Below are 7,285 nucleotides of genomic sequence, written 5' to 3'. Positions count from 1 at the left end.
TAGGTGTGCGCCGCTGTGCTGGCCTCTTTCATATTTTTCAAACACTCCCTGCCTCCTGCCCATCTAAATGAGGTTAGGACCAAGGGGCCTTCGGGGTTAAAGAGATCCGTGTTAAAACCATGTGTGTGACTTCATTGAACCCTCAGAATCCGGTCACCTCATGTAAAATGAAAATGGTACCAGCACCCGCACGATGTCGGCAGAAGAGTGACGTGCAGAGTCCCACGAGAAGCACTCGTCACAGGGTCTGGTAAATGGGGAGCTTCGAGACGTGGTCGCAGTCCTCCTCCGTTCCTGAGGTCCAGTGGGACCTGCCTGCCTCATGGGCTTGTTGACTTCTCTGGCCACACAGCAGCCGAGCCCTGCCGCGCTGAGGCGTGACATTCGGTCCTGGATTATTGTCCGTGCAGTGAGTGGATTAGATGTAGCTCCTGAGCTAGACTGCACACTGTGAGGACATAGCCTGTGTTTTCTTCTTCTTCCTTTTCTGTGCCCCTTGTTCTCAGAAATTCTCCTGGCTGGAGCTGAGGGGGACCTGGGGGATTTTCTTTGTCCACATCAAGTCCAGGTCCTCTAGCCCCAGGCTCCTCAGAGCCCCGCAGGCAGCCCCCATGAGATCTAGGGCCGGGGCTGCCCTCCTGCAGGGGTCCTGCCACCTGGCAGATGCCCAGGGCTGAATGTGCACCCAGCAGGCCCGTGGCCTGGGCACCCAGCTGCTCCCTGAGGGCACTTAGTCTCCCCTCATCTTGCCGGGTGACAGGGGCGACACAACTGTGGTCCCCGGGGCCGGCCAGCATCTTGCTTTGCAGGCCTGTGGAGTCTCCATGGCAACACGCTGGGACAGGGTGCGAGGGGCTGTTTTAATGGAACAGGTGCGTTCTGTTTAGTGAGGGGCATTCGAGACCCAAGCTGAGATTACACGAGCTGACTTCTTGACAATGTAATTATAGCTCATTTTCCTCACTCAACTAAAACCCCGTGGCCGGGCACCGGCCTGCTCTGGCCAGCGCGGGGGCAGCCGCCGCCGCCTGTCGTGTTGGGGCACCGGGCAGTGGCGGGTCTGCTTCCATTAGAATGTTCCTGAGAAACTGTGCACAACTGGTTTTCATGAGCATTTGCCTTGGGCTGGCGTCACGGTGTCGGGAAGGCTGCACGGCCGACTGATCGTGGAGTGCCCGCCGGCGTCCGCGTTGAGGTTCCCAAGCAGTTACTTGTCTGTAAACTCCGGGGAAGTTGGGGTTCCTATCCGAGGCGACAAGCTATTCTAAGTGAATCCTTTGGGAAAGAGAAAAATCCTTTTGTAGTGAAGAATGATCTCCCCTAATCGACGCCTCTGGTGAATTGGGCTTCCCTTGCCGTAGGGGGTCTTGAGTGCACTGGGGTCAGCGGGGTCACGTGGCTCCAAGGGGCAGATGGGGGAGGGGGAAGGGGAGGAAGCAGCACAGTGGGGGGCCAGGTGAATTGAGCACCTGCTGCTTCCTGTTCTCACGTGACCCACTTGGGAGTCCTGTGCGGTAGGTGTCACTACCCCCTTTCCCAAGTGAACAAAGTGAGGCCAGAAGAGGCCAAGTAGGAGTCTGAGGTGGCCCCGCTGGCAGGGGCTGGGCCAGGACTCGGTCTGAGGCCACTTCACCGCCGGCCTGGAAGGAGGCCCTGGGCGCTGCAGCCCTCTGCCTGGGAACAACCTTGAAGGCTCTGGAATTTCAGGCCGCTCTTACTTCTAGCTCTTTGAAGCCATTCTCAGAATTGAGTCCCCTTATCCTTCAAGAGAGGAGATGAGTTTTCTCTGGGTGAGTGTCCTGGGCTCATTCCACAGTGGCCCGGAGGACAATGGCTTAGTGTTTCCCTCCCAGCCCTCCGGGACGCCTGGGGCTGTGCCGAGTCTTCCTCGACCTTCTCCTCTTCAGACAACCAGACTACTTAGAGCAGCAAACAGCTCAGGTTTCCCATTTTAACCAGAAGCTGGGGTTAAAGTTTTTAATGACCAGAGTGGTCTTTTATTTTTATTTTTTCATTTTACAAATGCTTTAAATACAGTTATAAAAATAAGCTTTGATTTTACAAAAAAGCCAATACATTATTTCTTATTTTATTTTTTATTTCCTTCAGCTAGCCTAGAAAAAGCAATATATTAATATTAAAAGACGATGGGATGGGAAGCAAATTTCCGTGTTCCAAATGCTAACTCGACACAAGATTTCCTTTAAATGGGGAACTACCTAAATGCATGTGATGTAGTTATGTTTCTAAAATTACAATTAAGTCTTTATTTAAATATTTTTAGATGCAATTTTATCTCATGCAAACTATTGCATAAAGTGTATGTGATATAAGTTTTAACCACAAATACAACCAGAGCCAGCCCAGATCTTCCTAAAGTACACTTCGGGTGCGACATTACACCCTAAGGTGTTCGTGAGGTGTTCTTTGAAAGAAATGTTGTGTAACAAAAGCATTTGCCAAACACTGAGTGAAAGCTGAACACGTTATCTGAAACTGCAGGACTCCCTCTAAGATCTCAACATGCTAGTATATATTTATATTGGCTATCTATTGCTATAGAACATATTATCCCAAAAGCCAGTGGTTAGAAACAACAATAAACTGTGAGATGCCACTCACGGCATCTGCGGGTCAGGAATTTATGAGCGTCCTGCTTGGGTGACTTTGGCTCATGGTCTCCCCCGAGGCTGCAGTAAAGGTGTCAGCTGGTGACGCGTCATCCGAAGGCTGGACTGGAGCCGGGGATCCTCACTCGGCCCGCAAGCTGGTGATTGGTGGAGCCCTCGGTTCCTCTCCCCGGACCCCTCTGTACAGGGCTGCTTCAGGGTCCTCCCGCTGTGGTGGCCAGCTTCCCCCAAGGGACAAGGCAGAAGCTGCAGGAGGCATCACCTCCCCCAGACTCTATTGGTCACCCCCGCCAGCCCCGCAGCATTGTGGGAGGGCTCCACAAGCCCTTGAAGTCCCAGAGGCAAGATCTCTGGGGCATCATGATACCTTTCAACCTTGGTGTACAGTTTTCTCCAAACTTGCTTTACCTCAGATAGTCACAAAATCCTTTTGTCTTTCAAGGAATGCGTATCCTGGTGTGTGTTGATTCCCGCTGTTCTAGCCCAGGCTGCTCAGTCCAACCCCTGGCCCAGATGAGCTATTGCCCACCAGCCTGTGTGGTGCCAGGAGACTTCTTTGTATTTGGTGTGCGTGCATGTGGGCGTGTGTCCACACGCGTGTGCGCACATGGGTAGGTGCACATTCGGGTGTGCATCTGGGTGTGTGTGTACATGCATGGGTGCACCTGGGTGTGTGTGCATGCATGTGTGTGCACGTGGGTGGGTGCACATGTGTGTGTGTGCATGTGGGTGGGTGCACGGTGCTGGCCAGGAGCTCTGTGGGCAGAGCCTGAGCTGAAGGACTTCCTGGGTATTTAAACTGCACCCCCAGGGGCTCTTCCCTTGCTGCAGTGCTGAGTTCCCGCCCACACTGGGGCCACTCCCTCCCTTGCTGCCACTGAGTTCCCAGATTCAGAGCTGGGGTTTCTCTCCACTTCTTGGTTTCTTCCTCACCTTCCTCCACTTTGTGCCTGGATCCCCCTTTCTCTTTCACATCAAAGCCATCTTCCTGGCTTTTCTTTCACAAAAAGCTATGGTGGTCAAATCAGAAAGAACTTCTAAAACAGGATTCTGAGCCGTTCACGACCGAATGTATCTCCCCCTTCTTTGCCGAGAGGAAGGCTCTCCCTGCAGACCCAGCCGCCTGGTCAGCACGTCCCAGGGAGGGTCACTCTCCCTCCCTGTCCAGCCAAGGACGGGCCAAATCTAAGGCAGGAAAAAAGAGACACAGGGACTTGAGATTTCATATCCCGTTACAGGCAGCGTTTGTCCTTCTATCCCAGACCTGCCTCTGCCTGCATCTAGCTCGGGCAGGAACGCAGCCTTCCTGACCATCGAGCTTCTCTGACGTGCTCTTGCCCTCATTCCAGGAAACCACGTCTTTCCTGCTCTGCTTTTGTGGCGGCCCTCCCTCCACCTCCTCGCCCCCTCTACACCACAGTTGCCTCGCACGTCCTGCCATGGACTTGGTTCAGCCACGTGCCTGCTGCCCTTGTCCTAGCGACAGTGTGAGGTCCCTGAATGAGCATCTGAAGCCGTGGCCCTGGCTGGATGTGGGCAGGGGCTGCATCCTCAGGCAGCCAGGCAGAGGGTCTGGAAACACAGCACGCTGTTCTTGTTTCTCCGTGAACTCGTGTGGTGAACACGAGAAGGCTCATAGGCTGCTCAGTGTCCTGGTTGTCCAGTGCTGGGATGGGGAGGGACACACACCGCATCTGACGCGCCGTCAGGCGGGGTTAACGAGTTTCTCTCTCTCCCCCTCTCTCTCTCTTTACTTTTCCGTCCATGTCCTGGGCAAAGCTTACTTATTCGTAGAAGTCTTGTCCATTGTGTCATTTCCTTCCTTCTCTGAAGGGCAGATTTCCATCTGGGTATCTGGGAAGAGAGGAAAGGAAAATAGTTCTTGGACAGGGTGGTTCTGGAAATTAATAGCTCCCTCCTCTGTGTTGTCAATCTCCAGACTTAAAGGATACAACTTTTTTTTTTTTACCACCCTGCACAATTGGTGATTAAACACCAGGGTTGTTATGACAGAGAAAAAAGGTTAGATTCTAATTTTGGCAGCAAGAATAAAGACTGACCTTGTCAATAAAATGTAGTCAGGGAGTTTAAACTCTTTTGCCAAAGGCCTGGTTTCCCAACTAGAGGGCCGTCCTCCGCCTCCTCCAGTGAAGTTGCTGATATTTGCCCTTGTTGATACGTTGTCCTAAAATGCTGTGCAATTATTTTCCCCTTAATTGTCTCCTGGAACTACTTAGCACATTTTCTCTGAGTGAGGGATGGTGCAACCGAGGCACGGAAACACGACAGCGTGAACACCGTGCTCCCGAGGAGCTCTCCCCTCGCCCGCTGACGGCCCCTCTTAAAGTAGCCTCGGTGGATCCAGGGGCAGTGGGGCTGAGACACAAGACCCTCACCAGCCTGTCGTGCCTCTAGAGCTCAGCCCGTAGGGGAAAAAGGACCCTCACCACTAGCCAGTCGCAGGCAGATTACAGAGCGTGGGTGAGGGCACGTGACTTTTTGGAAGCAAATACTCCTCTCTAGTGGCCGGGACTGGTTTGCTTCCAGATTCATGCAATGGCAGCCACCCAAGCCCCAGGTAGACGGTGGGATGGGGCTGTGTGGGGCGGAGTGGCTATCTTCATTACCTGAGTCATCTGGGCCAGGTAGACAAGTCTGCAGGGCACTTGTCCCCAAGCAAAGCTAAGTGAAGATAAATGTCTAAATCATCTTCACTTCCTTGCCAAAGCCACTGGGTGTCCAGGATGCAGCTGTAGCGGGATGTGTCAGGAATTTTATGCCTGTCTCTTTGTCTGAGCTAGATGTCCCTCTCTCTGGGATCCTACCCCCATCCCTGTCCTGACTGCTGTCAGCATTCGTCACTCTGTTACAGTCACCCGTCTGCCCTACAACACTATAACTGGCTTTACTGCAGGAACCGCGTGTGTGTGTGTATGTTTCTGTAGCCTTAGTGTTTAAAATAGAGCCTGGCACCCAGTAGGGACCCAAAGTGTGTTTTCTGGGAGAATGAAATTGTCCTGCAGCAGAAAAGCAGCAGCAGGTGTTGCTGTCCCTGGTGAACTCAGGAGGGCTCGGCGGGATGCCTCCTGAAATGTGGAAAGACCCGGGCCCCTGAAGCAGACACGCAGCACTGGCAGGGCCAGCGGGGGCTGGAGGGAGGCTGGAGGGAGGGGAAGAGACAAGTGACTAGGGCGAGGGAGAAATCTCCAGTGCATTAGCACACTCTTTATTCTTGTCCAGTGAACATTTCTTGTTTCCTCTGGAGTCCCAGCTAGATCAGATGCTGGCAGTTGAGGAAGCGAATGATCATTGAGGGCGGGTGGAGACCTGTAGGAGCCTCGCTCAGAAGCAGACGTCGCTCCCTCCTGGCCGCCCGTCCCACGGTCGTTGAAAGAACCAAGAGCAGGAGGGTGGTGGATGGGTGAGTCGGAGGCCGCAGGGAAAACGGGCCCCTCCCAGACACACACAGGCCCACGGAGGCTGGAATCACTGCTGGGCAGAAGCCACCTTTTCCATACCGGGCTTTTTTGCAGAGAAGGGCAACTGATAAGAAACCAGTTCATATTACGCATTTAGTAAACAAAGGAAGGAGGATGATTTCTAGGTCTCAGCCGATTCAAGATGATCTCCAACAGCAGTGTGTAACAACACACTGTTTTTAGGAATGGAACTTCTGTTGTTTTTTTTTTTTTTTTGAGACAGAGTCTCACTGTGCTGCCCAGGCTAGAGTGAGTGCCATGGTGTCAGCCTAGCTCACAGCAACCTCAAACTCCTGGGCTCAAGTGATCCTCCTGCCTCAGCCTCCTGAGCAGCTGGGACTACAGGCATGTGCCACCATGCCCGGCTAATGTTTTCTATGTATATATTTTAGTTGTCCAGATAATTTCTTTCTATTTTTAGCAGAGACGGGGTCTCACTCTTGCTCAGGCTGGTCTCAAACTCCTGACCTCGAGCCATCCACCCACCTCGGCCTCCCAGAGTGCTAAGATTACAGGCATGAGCCACTGCGCCCGGCCTAGGAATGGAATTTCTTAGTTGCACAAGATCTGGTATTGTATCCTAGCATATAAAACGATGCACTTGGGGTTCCCCACGTCTAACCCCGCAGCAGACAACCACCCATGAACTCAGCTCGGGACCCACTGCCTGCTCCTCCCCCTTGGCTCAGGCCCCTGGAGGTCACGTGAGCCACCGCGTAGCCCCCTAACACTGAAAGAAGATTCCACCTGGTCCTCCGTCCTACACGTAATCTACCAGGAGAGTGAACTGGAGACTGACACCTGGGAGGGCACCGACAATCCCCCAGTGCTTTGGGCGCTTTCCTTGTTCAACGCCAGCTGGTGGGTCCTTACGGTTCTCCGGCATCATTCCTCACAAGGTCTCGTTGACAGTCTCATCCTCCTGTGTGTCCCTGGCACTTAACGCTGGGAAAGGCCATGGTAAACCCCCAACTGCGGGGAAGCAGCCTTTTGTCCAGAGCAGTTACCTTTTAGCGCTGGTGTCTGAGCTGCAGGTGGCACGTGGAGGATTTGAGACTGAGGGACAGACAGGAAACCACCCAGAGAAGAGGCTTCTGTTTGGCCCAATCGGGTCCTGCGGGGGCCCCGGCGGGAGGGTGGACTGTCCCCTCTTGGCGCCCACCAGGTCTGCGAATC

Source organism: Lemur catta, unplaced genomic scaffold, assembly GCF_020740605.2.
Source record: "Lemur catta isolate mLemCat1 unplaced genomic scaffold, mLemCat1.pri scaffold_47_ctg1, whole genome shotgun sequence".
NCBI classification, from domain to species: domain Eukaryota; kingdom Metazoa; phylum Chordata; class Mammalia; order Primates; family Lemuridae; genus Lemur; species Lemur catta.
Note: the sequence above shows the minus strand (reverse complement) of the source record.